The sequence below is a fragment of the Pelobates fuscus genome, chromosome 6, assembly GCF_036172605.1.
Source record: "Pelobates fuscus isolate aPelFus1 chromosome 6, aPelFus1.pri, whole genome shotgun sequence".
NCBI lineage: Eukaryota > Metazoa > Chordata > Amphibia > Anura > Pelobatidae > Pelobates > Pelobates fuscus.
This window is the reverse complement of record NC_086322.1, coordinates 165,849,616-165,869,611: the sequence shown is the minus strand read 5'-3', so window position 1 is coordinate 165,869,611 and position 19,996 is coordinate 165,849,616.

The following is a 19,996-nucleotide window of genomic DNA, read 5'->3' as shown; positions in this document are numbered from 1 at the left end:
ACTGTCTGATATATGTCGTTCTATTGTGCAGTAGTATGTTAACCTTGACATAACCTAATTTTAACCTTTATCTTTTCAAGAATTATCATACCATTTTTATATTATACTTTTATATTATATTATTCTCTATGCAGCATAGTAATAACTTTCAGGTATCTCAAATTAAAACCACCAAAATTACCACTTCTTATAGCTTATAGTTTTATTGTATAATGACTTGTCATATGTAGCAATTGTAATCCATTATCAATTAGTCGGATGCATATTTAAATCATTGCTGAACCATCAAGCTCTATTCCGTCTCTGAAGAAGTGGGGCTGACACCCACGAAACGCGTCAGACTGAAGTTAATCGAGCAGGATACGGATGCAGCTTTTTGATCCAGCAGTAGCTACCTTACCTGTACCGAAAACTTTCCACGATTTGGGGACCGATTGGCTCACAGCATTCACCTCTCAGAGTGAGGTCTGAGACGCACGCTAAACTCACCGGCAGCCGACAGCTAGAGAGATCGTTTTGTTACAAACTATCTACATCAATCCTAGCCGGTCCCTGTGGCAAATTCAGAATAAGGACTACTACTCTGCTGGTAATATTCTTGCACACCGTTCCTGGCTTGTATTTTCAGAATCTTTAATGATTTTAACATTTATTTTTTATTAATAAACTTATTGTCATTTACAATTATCTCTTTTTTAATCCATCCTTTTAAAAGTGTTTTTTTTATGTGATACCTAATTTCATTGCACTATAGAAAGCAGTTCCATATACTGTATTTCTATTATATATGGTTTACATCTTCTTCCATAATGTACAATATCTGGTGTATACTTCACTTAGTCTGCTTCTGGCAGATTTAAAGACGTACACACCGTATATAGTTGCGTTACCTGATATAGTCAGGATACCTAATTCTACTACATCATAGAGAACAGTTCCATATACTATTCTTCAACTCTATATGGTTTATATCTTTATCTATAAAGTATAGTACCTGGTGTATACTTCACTTATTCTGCTTATAGCAGATTTAAAGACGTACACACCACACACAGTTGCTGCACTTTTTCCTGTAATACTTGATCTATTTTTACTTTATTTTTGGCACTATTATACTCAATTTTAATCATAACTCTATTGGCAATATCACACTAAAGAGACATTTTAGGTGAACCAGCTCATGGAACATTTACACCAACTCAAGGTGTCATTTCTACTATTGTATTTTCTTAGACAGATTTTTGGTGAGCTCCTGTCCGTATCCAGTTCTGAGCAATTCACCACAAGTCAGACTCCCTCATCCCTGTGTGTTGCAATAGGCATACCAGACCAATACACAAGTAACAAAAGGGTGTTTAACCCTTTCTGTGCTGCTGGTGGGCGAGTGAGTGGGCAATATAGGCTAGGAATACAATTTTGAATTCCTAGCCTATAGTTTCCTTTTAATATAAAATATAAAGTGTAGTATAAAAGCATGTTTTTATGGTGTTACTCGAGAGAACAGCTATGTAATCCTGGTTTGTGGTACACAATAAATGTAAACTGTTATTAAGTCCTTAAGATGATATCATAGTAATGACCTCTATTCTCCCTGTTTGTTTTATTTCTACAAACGCTTAAATAACTCACTATAAAATGAGTAAGGCAAAGCAACAGATGATACCTCAACCTGACAGAGACTGTGAGCAGCAGCATGCAGGTAATTGAATGTACCATACAAACTTAGAATGAATATGTGTGTAATAAATGTAATTGTAATTAATGTAATGATACTATAATGTTCTTAATGTAGTGTGTGCTATTATTTGTCTCCTTTTTTATGTTTGTATTGTATTCCACATGGTCCCTACTGGTTGTGTCTTACGGTGGATAAACATGAACAAGAGATCCAGAGGCAGAGTGTTCTAAAGATAAGTCACTTTCTGTTTCACAGGTAATTATTCTCAATAAGTTTATGAGAGTTTCTCTTTTTAACAATATTATTATTGTCATTATTATAGGTATCATTTTCTACAGCAGTGGAGTATAAAGACACAAAAGGGGGGCATCAAGGTAGACAGCAAACAGACAGGTGGTATAGCAGAAGAATTGGAGGGGAGAATGTAGTGTGGAGTGAGAGCAAGAGACAGATTTATGACATGGAATTTACAGTGGGAGGCCATCAGCATTTCTAAACATTTCTTTGTTTTTGAGGGACTTTTGAGAGAGTCTTATGGGGGTAGGCAAGCTATCCCAAAGGAAAGGTGCCACCCTTGAAAAGTCCTGCAAGCGCAAGTTTGCAGTAAGGTCACCAGCAGAGCGTAAAGGGGCATACCTACGAATCAGTGAAGAAATATAACAGTGGCTAGAGTGGTTTAGAGCTTTACAGGTAAGAGTTGGAATTGAGGAAGGAAGCCAAATGAGTTGTGAGTATATTTATGGGATAATAAATATTGAAAAATAATATTTTATAAAATTATCAAAATTAATTATTTTTTATTAATATAAAAACATTATTAATTAATATTAACATTAATATTTTGGCACTGTTTCCCCTTGATTGATTTAAAGTGAAAAAATAGCCATGTTGTTTTTTGTTTTTTTTTAATTCTTTATTTTTGTTGTGCATGGATGGTACATGACAGTATATTAGCCACTATTTTAACTCTTTATTAGAGTATTTGTATGTCACATATTAATCACAACCGATTATAAAAATATAATTAATTGCAATAAATAATTAAAAATAATATGTAACATGCATGACAATAATCGGTGAATATTTAGGTATAACAATTCTCATTCAACTGCAGAATTAATTTCAAATGATATATAATTCCCTCAGCTAAATATGCTTTCAAAAGTTTGAAATCTGATCAGCATTATCGAAGGTATATTCTGCTTTTAGTAAAAATGTATTAAATTAAACCAGCATATTTACCAATTTGTAAACAAATATTCTATTGTAGGGTAAGGATATAGTCCAATGGATGGGGAATGTGAGTAAAAGTGTTTAGAGACAGAGAAGTTTAGTAGGAATATAGAATAGTTCCATAAGATTTCGAAGTCCACAGTTGATCTGGCTAGCAAAGAAATTTAGTTGGAGCAGAGTGCTATTCCTTTGTCTGGTCTGACCTGATGATATTTTGATGATCTCCTCCCAATTATCTGACTTAAATCCTTAATTTTTAAAAGTGTTCTGTTCTCACTTTTTAAAGAATTCCTTATCTTGACTTTGTTATATGGTCTTTTTGAAGTGACCAATGAGGATAGGTGGGTGTACCTTATTCTAATGCTTAAAAAGAAAAAGAAAAATGTTTGGAAAATATAAATTTACCGTAATGCCTGCAACTGCCAGACAGGGGAGTACGGTAAATTTATATTTTCCAAAAAAATTTTTTTCTTTTGCTGGGAAATTGGTGTCATCTCAGCATACTACAATGTATTGGTGTGATATGATACAAAAAAAAAACAATATCGACACTTAATATGTATATAGTAAATACCAATGAGAAATATCAGTGAAAAATACTTCCCAGGTCCTTACCCAGCATAAATAACCTTTATATATTTGGGGGTTTAGTTACATTATATGATCATACATTGCATAAGCCTGCCACAACGTCAATGTACGTCAATGCATAAGCCTGCCACAACGTCAATGCACCTGCCAAAGATGGGGTATAAGATGGCAGGCTTATGCAATGTATGATCATATAATGTAACTAAACCCCCATTATTTTTTGCCTAGATTAGGTGTTTTTTAATAAAACTAGCAAAATCTGTCAGCACCAAAGTAGCTGTTAAGTAGTTAAGGGAGTGCGCTGGATTTTCATTTTTACTGTACGTATTGGACCCCAGCAGCACCCCATTTAAGCATGTTCAGGTGAGTTCAGCCAGCCCCTTGTTTTCCCATATATATATTTAGGAGTCTAGCCAGCTCCTTGGTTTTGCACCCCTCCCTGTCACAGGTGCCTCATCTCAGGACCCTATTTAGCCTTGTACTGCAGAGAACTCGAGATGGAAGGATTTTCCCAAGTGAGTAGCTCATTGAGTAGACAGATGGTTGTGAGAGTAGGAGGACCTTGCTGTTTTTATACTTTATATTATATTTTATCATTTATGGGTGATGCTTCATCCTGAATAAAGCTGCTGAATTTTTCCTGACATCCTTGGACATCCTTGGAGTCCTGTGTGGTATCAACATTATCAGAGCAACAGGAGGGATATTTTAGCCCCCCACTGCTATCGGGGGAGGCACCCTTGAACGATATTCCCTACGTTACCTTGTGAGTGCATTTCATTAACACCAAATCATATTTTAAACTGTATTACACTATATACGCTTTTTTGTTTCCTATTTTGTTCTAGACTTTCAGCCGTATCCCAAAAATATCTGGTGGTTCTATATTTCTTGGTGTGATATGCCTGTACTACCTTTAGCATCTATGAGGGCTGCAGTAACAGCATGATACCATGATTTTTTGATATCAATACATGTGCACTCTTTTCGTATACATAATTTTTCTGTGGATTATTTGGGATTATCTATGTGTGCGGACCTACATGCACCTATTGTGACACATGTGAAAGAGGTGTGGAAGCTACTAAGGTTAATGGTTAATGGAAACTTTGAAATCCCTGAGACCTAAGTATGGAATATTACTTGAAAGGAAGTAGAAATGGGTTTCAGCAGATGAATGGAGTGAATTTCAATTGAGGAGAAAAAGAGGGAAGGGTTGGTAGAGGTTTGAAGGTTGAAGCAGTCGGGTGAAAGCAGAAATCCTACACCGCCACCCTTACTATCAAAATGTCTTGGGTTGTGAGTAAAGTGAAGACCACCAAAGGATAGTGAGGCAGGAGTAGCAGTATCAGAGAGAGAGATACATGTTTCTGTTAGGGCAAGTAAGTTTAGGGAATGTGAAATGAATAAGTCAAGTATAGAAGTTGATTTAATGATGTTGCACACAGGGTGTGCATTTCACATACATGGGATGGGTATAAGATTGTTGTGGTTTCTGGAGTTAAAACAAGGTAGGTTAGTGGATGAGGGACCAGGGTTTGGAGAGATATCACCAGCTGCCAGGAGCAGAAGGATAGAAAGGAAGAGAAGGTGGGAGTAAGATTTAAATGTTTGGTGAGAGCATGTATTTAGAGGATTTAGAAGGAATATGTAGAGAAAAGATGAATAGGTATGAATATATCATGGGAAGAACAGAGAGAGGAGGAAAGTAAAGAGTGAGCAATGAAGATGATTACAGTAGGAACAGGTAAACAGAGAGTATAAATTAAAAATAGAAGAGAACATAATTAAAGGGATCCTATAGTGCCAGGAAAACAAACAAACCTCCCTCAGGGCCCTCTTCCGCGGTGCTAAAGGGGTGAAAACCCCTTCAGCCACTTACCTAGATCCAGCACCGATGTCACTCTGCGCTGGGTCACGCTCCGCCCATGTTCCCCCCTCACCAACGTCAGCTGACAGGGGAGACCTAATGCGCATGCGCGGAAATAACCGCGCGCGCATTAGACCTCCCTGTAGGAAAGCATTATTCAATGCTTTCCTATGGGGAAAGTCTGACGCTGGAGGTCCGTGAGGCGTCAGATAACTGACCAAAAGTACGTTTGGATTCCGGAAGCCCTCTAGTGGCCGTCTGGTAAACAGCCACAGAGGGCAGACTAAGAGCTGCAATGTAAACATTGCAGTTCTCTGAAACTGCAATGCTTTACATTGCAGCAATAAGTGCAAAAGCGACACAGCCCCCAAACCACTTCAATGAGCGGAAGTGGTCTGGGTGCCTTCAGTGTCCCTTTAAGAAAATAGGTATTTTCTTTTACAGATAGGGAGATTATATGTGCTGTTAAAACGATTTACTTTATTTTAATGTTTTTATGTATTTCTATTTTTGCCTCGATTCACCAAATCTAAATATATCAGATGTGCCATAAGATGGGTGTTTTCTATAGCTCATTGTTTAGCAAATCAAAAAAAAAAATTTGAGGAGCAATGAGCTTTTTCTCCTAGTAGCTTTGGAACTGAATCTAATGAGACTTTATTAACTAAAGGATTACTCCAAACTTTTTTGTTATAATTTGGGTATATAATGCCCTACTGGGAATTTATCACTTGGTGCCCCCAAATACATCCCACCACCACTGTGAAAATAGATGAACATCTATGGTGAATCCAGCCTGATCAGTTTCACACATGCTCTGGTGTCGACACACAGTGTCAGTGGTCCAATAATATGTGAGGAGGGCTGCACCGAGGGTAGGGCTGCACAGAATGGAGGCGGGACAGAAGGAGGGCTCTAGCAACAATTGAAAATAAATGTAGATGGAAGGAAATGAAGGGAGAGAGGGTATCTCTTGCAGGCAAGTTCATTGTGCGCCTGCAAGTGAAGAACGTGATTATATCTGTCATCAGCATGGAGTGCATGCTGCCGACAGACGTAATATTTGCACAGAATTGACGTGTATATCTTGGAATGAGCATTGTTTCAAGTTGAAACTCTGCACATACAGATTCTGTATTCATGACCACTTCTAAAAGCAACTTTACATTTTTGGAAATTACATTTATTCTGTATTCAGAATCTGCTGTTTCAAAGCTTCATAAATGTGTTACCATTACCCAAGATGGGAAGGACTCACGGTGCAGAGGCCGTGGTGTGAAAATGCTGGCCTTCCTAAGCGTCTGGGCACTGGGGCTGAATGGGGGTCTTGCCTCACCCCCACCGTTCCACTATCCTCAGCAACCTCCATGACCAGACCACGTGCGTACCTAGTCAAGGAATCAGTGAATGCCTGCCTAGCAGCCTGTGCAGTCCTGGTACTCCTCTCTTGTCACCGGTCACCATTCTGGTCACCCTGCAAACTCCAACCAGACGCATGATAATCCATCTTGTTTTTTTTTTTTTTTTTTTTTTATATACATCTCAAGTCTTATTTTATTTTGCTTAACTATTTAATTTATAAACTGTTTTGAAAGAAATCAGTGATTGAAATTTGTTGTTGTTTTTCCTAATCTTAAATATTGAGTACTGCTTGAAACTTATTGAATATAAAGAGAAAAGTGTGTCATTAAAATGAAATGTTTTTTGTAAATTAATTTTTATTCTTTTTAACACAATAATATCACAGATGTGCAAGACAGCTTTATTAGAAGAACATCCTCGCAAGCAATGAGAAAACTGAATTATCACAGTAAATACATTAACATAAAGCTGCATGTGGCATCATTCTGCGACTAATAAACCTACCATTATGCAGGGTGCGAGTCTGTTGTGTTACCATTCAGGGAAAGATAAAACAAAATAGCACAGATCTTGATACACAGGTGAAGGTGATTGTGTATGTGCAGCATATCTTACACGACATGGGCGCTTTATTTAGGTTGCAAACTGCTGTCCCTCTACAAAAATGAATCCTAAGGGTGAACTTGTCAAAGTGTTATGCTAGAGTTGCAAATGTGTATACAGAAAAGAGACACCATGAGTCAATAGGTCTTGGTATGTACTTAGGTATTCAAAATAGTCTATGAAGGCTAGGTTTCTAGGGGGTCTAAGAAATGAAATCATTTAATTGGTCATACCTGAATTTGGCCATAAGGGTAGCTAGGAAGCCCACTAAAAGTATCTATAGGGTTCAATCTTGTCCTTAGATACCACATTACATATTTGAGTTGTGGGAGAGATGGAGGGGTAGAAGAGCATGAATGAAGCCTGTGTAATGTGTGTTTACACGAGGAGGGGAGATGGAAAATAGGAGAGACCCAATATGAAGTCTAGGAAGTTCCACATATCCATCTTAGAGCAGATCAAAGTTTGGGAGACAATGCGTCAGGTTTAACCAGATTAGGGTTTGGAGGTGCCAAATCTACTTTCTACATATTTCTATAATTTATGGACCCAACTTTAGTACACACAACTATGAACAATAAATGCATAGCAAGTTAATAAAGGTGAAAATCAGGCAGCTCCAGGTGGCATCTTTTGGTCATTGGCAGGGAAAATGCCTGTTTTCAGGCATATTAAATGAGCATAATGTGCAGTGAAACAAAATAAGTAGAAGGTATAGCAACAGGCAGAGTCTGAAAGAGGTACAACAATCTTGGTGGTAAGTTCATTTTAGTGGCTGCAACTCAGCTCAACCAACATATATGTGGCAGAGCCCAGTCCTACAGGCTCTTATGGAAAGAGGTGAGAATTGGAATAAATTTGGGATAGATCCCCAGTGATCCAAATCCCCAGGTACTTGATCTCCCTGTTGAGTCACATGAAGGCAGATCAATTTAGCCCTCTGCCAGGGGATGTTTATGATAAGGATAGTGATTTAGAAAAGTTTACTTTACATTTGGAGATCCTCCCATGATGTTGGAAAGCTGATATCATACAGGGTACAGAGGCCTCCGGGGAAGTAACAAAATATAATAGCATAACATATAGATTTTATCATATTGCATTCAGGAAGGGTTTGAGGGCAAGAACAAGGAGCACCGGTGACAAGGGGCATCCTTGTTGGGTTCCATTATGTAACAGAAATTAGTCTATAAAAGGGCCAATATTAAAGACCCTGTCAGATGGAGTGGAGTTAAAGTCAAGGATCCATGTGTGATGAACAAGAACAAGAAATCCTATAAAATGAAATATTAGTCCATATAAAAAAATGTACAATTACATACTACATCTATCTATCTATCTATCTATCTATCTACCAACCTACATATATATATATATATATATATATATATATATATATATATATATATATATATATAGAGAGAGAGAGAGAGAGAGAGAGAGCATATGAATGAACACAGAGGCATAACTAGAAACTGTCATGGGCCCCCCATGTGTTTCATTCTCCCACAATTGTCTTATTCCCTCCCTCCAGCCCCTCTATGAGTCTCATTCCCTCTCCCCACCCTGCCCCTTTATTTGTTTAATTCCCTCTCCAACCCCAACCCCTCCATTTGTCTCATTCCCTCTCCTCCCCGAACCCCTCCATTTGTCTCATTTCCTCCCACCCAGCCCATCTATTTGTCTCACCCCCTGCCACCCCAGCCCATCCATTTGTCTTATTGCCTCTCCCCTCCAGCCTCTCCATTTGTCTCATTCCTTCTCCCGACTAGCCCCTCCATTTGTATTATTCCCTAACTGCTCAGCCCTTCCATTTGTCTCAATCCCTCTCTCACCTCCCACCCCTCAATTTGTCTCATTCCCCCTCTCGCCCAATCACAATTGCCACTGCTACTCATGCTAATATTTCCTCATTAACCAAAGCAGCACAAAGGGGAGGGGCTGCTGGGGACTCTAATTTAGCATTAGAACATAAAAACATTAAAATATGTTTAATGCTGAATGAAAATATGGCACCAGGGAACTACAGACATTATAATATTTTTATTAAGATAAAGCAGCTATAGTGCCTACAGTGTCCCTTTAATCTCTGGCAAACTAGGACATACATGTCTTAGTCAACTTAAAGGGACACTGTTGGCACCCAAACCACTTCAGCTTATTGAACTAGTCTGGGTTGTGTGTCCCTTTTGCAACTAGTGCTGCAATGTAAAACATTGCAGTTCCTGAGAACTGAAATGTTTACATTGCAGCTCTAAGTCTGCCCTCAGTAGCTGTCTACCAGACAGTCACTAGAGGGCTTCCGGAATCCAAACGGACTTTTGGTCCGTTATCTGATGCTAGATATCCTCACGCTCTCCATGAGGACCTCCAGCATTAGATTTTCCCCATAGGAAAGCATGCGCATTAGGTCTCCACCACCGACGTCAGCCGGAGCATGGGTGGTGCCTGACACAGCACAGAGGGACATGGCTGAAGGGGTTTTAATCTCTTCAGCCCCATGGGAGGGGGGGTGCGAGGGAGGGGGACCTATTAACCCTATAGTGCCAGGAAAACAACTTTGTTTTCCTGGCACTATAGGATCCCATCAAAATTAGCGGGTGTTACACTCCTGAACAGTAAATGCTAATTTCAAGATGGTAGCTGAAGTAATTGCCATATGAAACTGTAGCTTTACTAATTATAGATAGCAGTGAGACACGTATGTCTCAGTGCTAGCCCTAAATGTAAAGTACTTCCCTTAACCTCTACACAACTCTAGCGCATTACACTACACATTAACTGCTACATTTCCCTAACACACTCCTAATACACTACTCAATCATTAAGCATTAACTCTTATGCTAGCCATAAACATTAAAATATTGCCATCTAAGGGCAAGCGAGAGAGATTTAGAGAGAGTGTGTGTGTGTGCACATATAATAAAATATGAACAGCAAGACATATGATTTACCATTTAGGATTTTAAGATGTCTTAGAATAAGAGATAAAAACACAATGATAAGAGTATGAAAGGATTACAACATGCTGTTATTAATCTTGAATATCTGACCCTTGGGTGCCATATTCCTCTTTCTAGAACGAAGATATTGCAAGCTCCACAAACAGCGCAGGGCTTAATATATCTCTCCACAGGAACTTAAGGAACAAATAAGATAACAGTCCACACTTGTGGATAGAAACTATTATTAGTGGTGCTATATTTTTCCCAAATTTTGATTGAACATCCCATGAGGTCGGAGGTAGAAGCCGATACAGAAATATTTGAATTTCATTACTTCACATCACTAACATTAGTCCTCACATTGTTTGTTATGCATTAAGGCATTCCCAGCAGAGCTACTTTCAAACAGATGTTTCATAGGTGTTCTTAGCTGTCATCTCTACCAACCTGCCCTTTAATCTGCACATGTGACTTTTACATTGTTGTATGTTTGACTTCTAAAAACTGTGCAGTTGGTCCCTGAAGATGTAATCTGGCAGCATAAATAATGCTCATTCAATATCCAAACGGTGCCAAAGGCACCTGGTGTAAAGGATTCATTTCCATTTGTCTCTTAACAACAGATGGTCTAAAATCTAAAGGGAGTTTATAGAACACAACTTTATTCCGACTGCAGCTGATGCTTTCATTTACCAGCTGGGGGTCTATGCCTTGCCTAGGAACTATATCCTCAGGAAAATATGAGGGGATTCAGAATGATTAAACATACAAGCCAAATAAGTCATCCCAATCTAGTAAATATCCTTTTCAAAATAGTGGAGGATCACAATTTCGACTATAAACTTTTAGAAACAAATTAAAGTTGGTCTGACTCTATATTAACCAAAGAAAAAGTTACCTGCGCTCTCTCCTTAATCCCTATGTATATTTAAACAAATGGAAGTCATTTAGTTACTCCAATGACCAGTGGAAGGAATGCCCGCCTGCCAACGTCAAGGCAGACCCCCCTAGACAGGTCCTACACTGACCCTTCACCTTGCTTCCTTGAGCCTCTGGCAAAGATATCTCTAATGAGACAGAAAGGGGTATTTTTTTTTATATACACCCCTATATACTTATTAACCCTTAATAGGGAACACATGGGATGAGCGGCAGCATTGTAACAAAGCTGTGTGATACAAAAAGTGAATACAAATACAAAAAGATAAGTCCTGCGCTCACTCCCGGGCAGCAGCAACAACCACAGTACACATCAGCTCCAATACATATAGTAAAAACCAAAGAAAAAGTTACCTGCGCTCTCTCCTTAATTCCTATGTATATTTAAACTATGTAAATTTAAACAATTAACAAGTGCTAAATCAGTGACTAGTTGCTTCTGCAGATAAAAGTGTTCCTCAAGAGGTTGGTGAGTGAGGCTTTATGGATTAAATTTTATTTTGCAAATAACAAGAAAGTAAAAACATATACACTTTAAGTGATGTAGTTATTACATAATGAAAGTAATGCAAAGAAAAGAAAACACTTTTTGGTTTCCCTTGCTTTATGTAAATCAGACAGGATTATTCACTGACACTGTTGATCATGGCCGCCTTCTCCTAACTCTTCAATCTTTTGGTCTCTGCCTATCTCTCCCAATGCTCCTTTAGTGCCCCTGTTTCCAACAGCACCTCCTTTCCTTGTCCTGTTTCAGTCGGAGTCCCACAAGGTTCAGTTCCTGGTCCCCTTTGTATTCCAATACCACCTGTACGCTGACGACACCCAGATATATCTAACCTCCCCTGACCTCTCCACTGCTGTCCTACAACGTGTCACCAATTGCCTTTCTTCTATCTCTGATTGGATGTCCGCCCACTTTCTGAAGTTCAATCTCTCTAAAACTGATTTTCTTATTTTTCCTCCTCATAAGACTGATCCTCCTCTTTCACTCTCCCTGCAGGTTGACGGTACCTGCCTCACCCCATCCTTTTAAGCTCGCTGTCTTGGTGTCACTTTTGATCCTAGCCTAACCTTTGCGCCTCATGTCCAGTCTGTTGATAAAACCTGTTAATTCCAACTTAAAAACATTGTCTGCATACGCCCCTTTTTTACGCAAGATGCTGCCAAGGAGCTTGTTCATGCTCTAGAAATCTCTAGCATCGATTACTGTAATTCTCTTCTAATTGGTCTCCCCAGAAACCATATTGCCCCCTTACGATGCTGCTCCAGGCTGATCTTTCTCTCCTGTCGCTCCTCTCACACCTTACCCCTCTGTCGATTCTTACACTGGCTTCCTGTACCCTATAGGTGTAAATTTAAAATACTAGCCCTTACCTATAAAGCTCTAACCAACTGTAGCCCATTTTACATTTGTTCACTGATTTATAGATATGCCCCCTCTCGTTCTTTCCGCTCTACCGATGACCTTCTCCGGTCTGCTGTTCTTACCCTTACTGCAAATTCACACCTGCAAGACTTCTCACAGGCAGCTCCTTTACTTTGGAACAGCCTGCTTACCCCTGTCAGACTACCCCCTAGTCTTCAATCCTTTGAAAAGTCCCTCAAAAACATTTTTTTCAGGATTGCTTAAGGCCTCCAAGAGTATCTTCTATCTCTCAAACCTTCCTCTTGCTCTCTCGTATAGGGCCACTCCACTCTCACCTCCAGTTCTGCTTTCCCACCATGTCTATTTGCTGTCTCTCTCAATACCCTTCCTATTGTGTTTTTATACCCCACCTCCTCTAGACTGTAAGATCGTTAGAGCAGGGTCCTCAACTACCTATTGTTCCTGTTACATTTTGTAAAATTCCCCTTTTATTGTAAAGCGCTGCAAAATAAGCTGGCGCTATATAAATACCAATAATAATAATAATAATAACTGTAAATAGCTGGTATTTAAAAAGTAAACTTGAAATTTTAGGCCAAAACAGCCAAAATTTAAAAAATTATCCAAGTCAACTGTTCGTTTTGGTTATTTTGAGCTACATTTTGAAATTAGCTTTCAATTCCTAAAAAAAATAAAATAAATCACACTTTAGAGAATAATTTTGTATAACCTCTCCAGGTACTAAGAAGTAGAGACATTCTCAATTCATCCTCATCTTTCTTTTGCTCTCTATAACAATGCTTTACACATCCCATGACTGTATATAGCTTATGGATTTCAGTACTTGGCATTCATTTAAATGTCAAGAGGAGGAGGAACATTTGAAGATTTGTAGGCTAGAATGATAGCCTGCTTAACCCATCTTGCCAAGGAACCCTTAAATGCCATTAGACCAGTGGTTCCCAAACCAGTCCTCGTGGAACCCCTACCAGTCCAGGATTTAGGCATCACTCTGTTGTGTCCAAGGTGGATTTTTTTTTCCTTTTTTTCTAAAAACACCTTGGACACAACAGAGTGATCCCTAAATCCTGGACTGGTAGGGGTTCCACGAGGCCTGGGTTGGGAACCACTGCGTTAGACATATATTTTGCGCCTGATACAGCACAAATATCCTGTCTGAGAGAAGAGTATGTTTTTTTGTTTTTTTACAAATAGCCTGGTAGGTCATGTTTGACATTGAGTAAATTACATTTCTGCTCCTTCAAGTTTTGAGGATTCTGACAGGATGTTGGTAGAATGATTTTTTGATTCATATTGGTTGTTGAAGAAACCTAAGGAAGAAATGAAGAGTGTAGCTTGAGGATAACATAATCAATTTGAAAAAACAGATAGGGTGGAGCAGACACTGAAATTTTAAGTTCCCCTAGTGTTTTAGCGGATGTCATGGCTACCAGGAATACAATTTTCTTTGCAAAAACGTTAAGACTGAAATTAATTTTGAGTTCAAAGTAATTCGATGACTTTCACGAATCCATTGTCCCTTTGTCACCTGTATTACCAGATGGGCTTCCCAACCAAATAGTGAAGTATCTGAGATGACTAATATTAAATTCTTCATCCAGAATGAAAGACCTTCTGTAAGAAATCGAGAAGTCATCCACCAGTGGAAACCTCTTCATGGTAAACGCCAGACTTTTATTAATTGGTCTAGAGAGGAAGTTTCTCTGTCCTATGCTGCTAAAATGTTTTCTTCTGTAAATGCTTCATCTTTGCAGTGGAGCAGCTTATTGTTAGAATTTCAGCTGTAAATATGCCTCATTGCTTCCCTTATGGAACATATCTTCTTAAGGAATGGATTGCATGGGAACCAATATCAATTTCTCCTGATTTAGAATCCATCTTACTTGGGCATTTCACGGCTGTTCTTATGTATTTTAGGAAATATTCTTCTGAGGAAACTATGAGAAGCCAGTCATCTAAATATGGGACAATATTAAAACCTTCCTTTCTTAGGGCAGCTGTGATGACTACCAGAATCTTGGTAAACACTTGCGAGGGCAAAAGGCAGAGCTCTGAACTGATAATAAAGTTACTCTCCCTTCTGATGGAAAATCTTGGGAATTTTTTGCTTTCTTTTGTAATAGGGAAATGCAGATACGCATCTCCAAGGTCAAGAGAACTTAACCAGTACCCTTCCTGAATTATAGGAGTAGCTGAGAGAATCATATCCATACAGTTTTTTTTCTTCACAAAGAACTGATTGACTTATTTTAGATCCTGGATTAGCCTGTAAGAACCATCTGGCTTCTACACTAAAAACAGCCTTGAATAAGTCCCTGAAAATGTTTCTGTGAGAGGTAGTTCTTCTACTACATTTTCCTTTAACATAGTCTGGACTTCTGTGGAATGCACTGAAGCAGTTCTGGGAGAATGGACTGCAGAACAAAGGAATATTCTAAGAGGAAGTTTGCTTAGTTGTAATTGGTAGCCTCTTTTCACAAGTGAAAGTACCCAGTTGTATTTTCTTCAACCGCCCTGGCATCATAATCTATGTTTCTTGGTTCTCCAAAATACGTTTCCTTGTTTTTTGTTCTTGTAATCAAAAGGTTTTCTTTGGCTTCTTTTTGATGTGGGCCTTTAAATGAATCTCCAAGTCCGCAGACCAGATTCTACGCCATACTACATGCCTGGCCACTGCTTTAGATGATAATTTTAGGGCTTCTGATATAGCATCTGAAAGAAAATCAGATGCCATTCTACTTTTAATTCTTTTTATTGATTAATAAAAAATTTGACATACACCATGAAGGGAGTACACAATCCTCCCATAAAGCATCCAAGAGAAAATATCTTGATATTACAATAGTACATACATACATAAAAAATATATATCACAGTTACTCAATCAGCAAAAACATATAACATAAACAAGACAAACAGTATTTGTCATTCTAGATCACTAAGTAATACCCGGTCAGAGATCCCATCATCAAAGACAGATAATTAGTCAATGGTATATGGTTCCTCGCCCTAATTCCACCCTACTATCTATGCTAGGGAGCCTCTTTGCTTGTCGGAATAGATCATATCACTAATTTTAAAAGATATTTGTCCTTTCTAAGAGAGTGTCAAGAGCAACAATAGCTTTCGTAATGAAGACTGCCTTTTTTATTCAAGGCATCCTGAAGACCACTGGAATCTACTACAGTTTAGGTGTTTTTCTTTCCCAACTGAGCAATCGGTACATCCAGGAGCAGCCAAATTTTAGGCATTATAGCCCAGCCCGTGCCAGCCTTAGGAATTAACCGACAGCTAGCCCAGTGGTTCTCAAACTTTTTAGGTTCAAGGTGCCCTTAATATTTCAGTATTTTTCCAAGGCACCCCAAGTCAAATTTCCTAGGTGGTATATCTGTGCAGCACTGCTGCATTTACTGGTGCTATAGTTTAATGTACAGTGTTGGCGTTTGAAGGGATGCTTGTATACATTTATTGTGTTTTAATACAGGGGTGTGTTTGTATGTAATGTTTGCGTTTGATTGCAGGAGTGTGTCTGAATGTAATGTTCACTTTTAAATGTGGATGTACATTTGTAAAGTATTTGTGTTTGAGTGAAGGGGTGTGTTTGTATGCATTTTTTTTTGTTTGAATGCAGTGGTGTGTTTGTGTATAATATTTGTATTAGATTTCAGGAGTGTGCTTGTATGTTGTGCTGGTGTGTGACTGATTGGATGTATGCACATACACAACCACATACATACATACATACATACTTACACAGATATTATTAATGCACATTAACACACAGATGCATAGAAATACACCGACACATACACACAAATTCATATAGGCACCAACACATATACACACTGACACACATATGCACCCTGACACACACAAACATTGATACATGCCCACACCATGACACAGATACACACATCCTGACTCACAGAGGCACATACACAGATTTGGGCGCACACACAGACATAAAAGCACACCTTGACACACACATACAAACACTCAAACACACACACACACTCATACTTACACTAATACACACAAACACACTCATACTTACACTAATACACACACACACACACACACAAACTCATACAAACACTCACACAAGTGTTTTTTGTTTTTTTCATATCTCCAGCCACCTTCCTGTAGCTTATCTTGTGTGTCCAGGAGGGTGGCTTGGAGTCCTGGTCCTGCTTTTGCTGCTGCTGGGGGGAGTGAAGGTGTCTGGAACACTTCATGCTCCTCTCCCCTCACGCTGCAGCTGCCTCCTCTTTCTCCCGCAGCGTGTATCTGCACGACGCTGGAAGTGACAGGCTGCCACTTCCTCCCAGCCGACCAACATTACAGGGGCACGGTCGCGGTCTTATAGGACCGCGGCACTCGGCCGGGTCCCTGTTGAGCAGTAATGTTTATGTTACTTCACCAAATGTGTGGAGGGAGCCAGAGGCAGACAGGATGCCTGTGCAAATACCACACTGTCTCCCACTATACACCAGGGAGGTCCTGAGTTTGAAATCTGGGGCCTGGTGTAAGTGCAGGGGATATCATCAGATTCCTATAAGTTTTGGGGATGTCATCTATGTCCTGGGGTTAGTGCATGGGATGCAATATGTGTCCTGGGTAAGTGCAGGGGATGCCATTTGGGTCCTGGGTTAAGTGTAGGGCATTCCAGGTATCTTAGTGCAAAGCAAGTACAGGGGATGCTAGAGATCTGGGAGCAGAGCAAGTACAGGAGATGCTAGACATGTGTGCAGAGTAATTGCTGGGGACATCATATGCGTGCCTGAGCAAGTGCTGGGGATTTAATCAGGTGTTAACCCGCGGCAAAGCTCTGACAGCCAGGCTCATGAGAGAGGAAGGGCCTGTCAGGACAGGACACAGAAAACCTCCTGTGTTCCCTTACTAAGGGGAGGGAGATCTTCATTCTCCATTCGCTCAACTGTATGGATATATTAATGGTGTATTGCCTGTACCCCCTTGATCTTCACATTTATACCCTGAGCAGTCTGGACCCCCTGTCTGGCAGCCCTGTTTATGCATTTACTGCTTATTGGCATACTATATACCAAGTTTATGCATGTAATTTCAATTGGTAATATTCACCAAGTGTATGCATTTACAGCTCATTGGTTTAATATACAAGGTTTATGCATTTGCTGCTTATTGGTTTAATTTACAAGGTTTATGCATTGAATACATTCCTTTGCTGGAAAATGCTTCAGAGCTCCTTTTACTAAACCTTGCCAGGTTGCGGAAATCTCTTATTGATAAGTGATGTCCAAGTGTCATGTGGGCAAGGCAATTGCTCTCTAACCACTTTTCACATCGAACTGCCCAAGTGCATAGCACTTTAATTCTTTCTATTCAATTATCTAGTGTGTCTATTAACCCCTTAAGACCGCAGCCAAATGTACAAGTTGTGATCAAAACATAAACAAAACCTGGCATTTGCGCTATATGTCTGTCCAACCGTAATTCACCTCTTTCATAGTAAATGCACCCACACTTATTATATATCATTTTATTCAGGGGAAACAGGGCTTTCGTTTAACATCAAATACTTAGGTATGGAACATAATTTAATATGAAAAAAATATTTAAAAAATGGGAGAAAATAAGAATTTTTAAACAAATTTTTTGTTCTACGTGACATTTTAACTGTGTGTGAATGTCAAAATACTGTTTGCTTTTACTGCAGTATCATACACATATTTGTATTCAGCGATGTCTCACGTGTAAAACAGTACCCCCTATGTACAGGTTTTATGGTGTTTTGGGAAGTTACAGGTTCAAATATAGCATGTTACATATTTCAGTTTTTTTCACATTGAAATTCGCCAGGTTGGTTACGTTGCCTTTGAGACCATATGGTAGCCCAGGAATAAGAATTAACCCCATGATGGGATACCATTTGCACAAGTAGACAACACAAGGTATTGCAAATGGAGTATGTCCAGTCTTTTTTAGTAGCCACTTGGTCACAAACACTGGCCAAAGTTAGTGTTAATTTGAAAATGCAAAAAACTAATTTGAACGCATATTTTGGCCAGTGTTTGTGACTAAGTGGCAACTAAAAAAAAACTGAACATACCCTATTTGCAATACCCTGAGTTGTCTACTATTGCAAATGGTATGCCATCATGGGGGTAATTTTCATTCCTGGGCTACCGTACGGTCTCAAAGGCAACCTGGTGAATTTTAATGTGAAAAGCAAGCCTTATATTCGACCCTAACTTTTGAAAACACCATAAAACCTGTACATGAGGAGTACTGTTATACTCGGGAGACTTCGCTGAACACAAATATTAGTGTTTCAAAACAGTAAAATGTATCACAACAATATCGTCAGTGTAAGTGCCATTTGTGTGTGAAAAATGCAAAAAATGTCACTGTTACTGACGATATCGTCGTTGTAATACATTTTACTGTTTTGAAACACTAATATTTGTGTTCAGCGAAGTCTTCCGAGTAAAACAGTACCCCCCATGTACAGGTATTATGGTGTCTTGGAAAGTTACAGGGTTAAATATAGTGCTAGAAAATTTAATTCCCTGGACCTTCGGCCTGGGTTGTCAGGCAGGTCCTGCAAATTGTAATTAATAAAATGACCTAATTATGTAAAATTATTACATAAATATATACGTAGAATTATTATATATATATGTAATTTTTTTATTATTTTTATTTATATATCAGGTATATATATATATAGTGATATATACGTATATACTTATGTATATAGATATATATATATTATTTTGTTCTACATGTATTTTGATATCAATATATATATTAATTTTAAAATACAGTTAGAATGAAATTCCGCATGTATATATATATATATTTATTTTTTATTATTTTTTTTATTTTATTTTTTAACGTATTTATATATTTTTATTATATATATATATATATAATGAAAATTATATATATATTTAATCAATATCATTGTACGTGTATTTTGATATTTATATATATAATTATGTATATATTAATATTAAAATACACAAACAGTGTATGTATATATATATATATATATATATTATATATATATAATAAACAATACACAAGATCCAGCGCACTCTCCTATCTACTAAACAGCAACTTCAATGTTGACAGATTTTATTCGTTTGTAAGTTTTTTTAAAAAACACCTAATCTAGGCAAAAAAAATAATGGGGATTTAGTTACATTATATGATCATACATTGCATAAGCCTGCCACAACGTCAATGTACCCCATCTTTGGCAGGTCCTACTCTCACAGTCTAATGTCTGCTCTTATGAGATTAACCACTTACTTGGGGAAAAAAATCCATCTGAGCCAAAGATGGGGTACATTGACGTTGTGGCAGGCTTATGCAATGTATGATCATATAATGTAACTAAATCC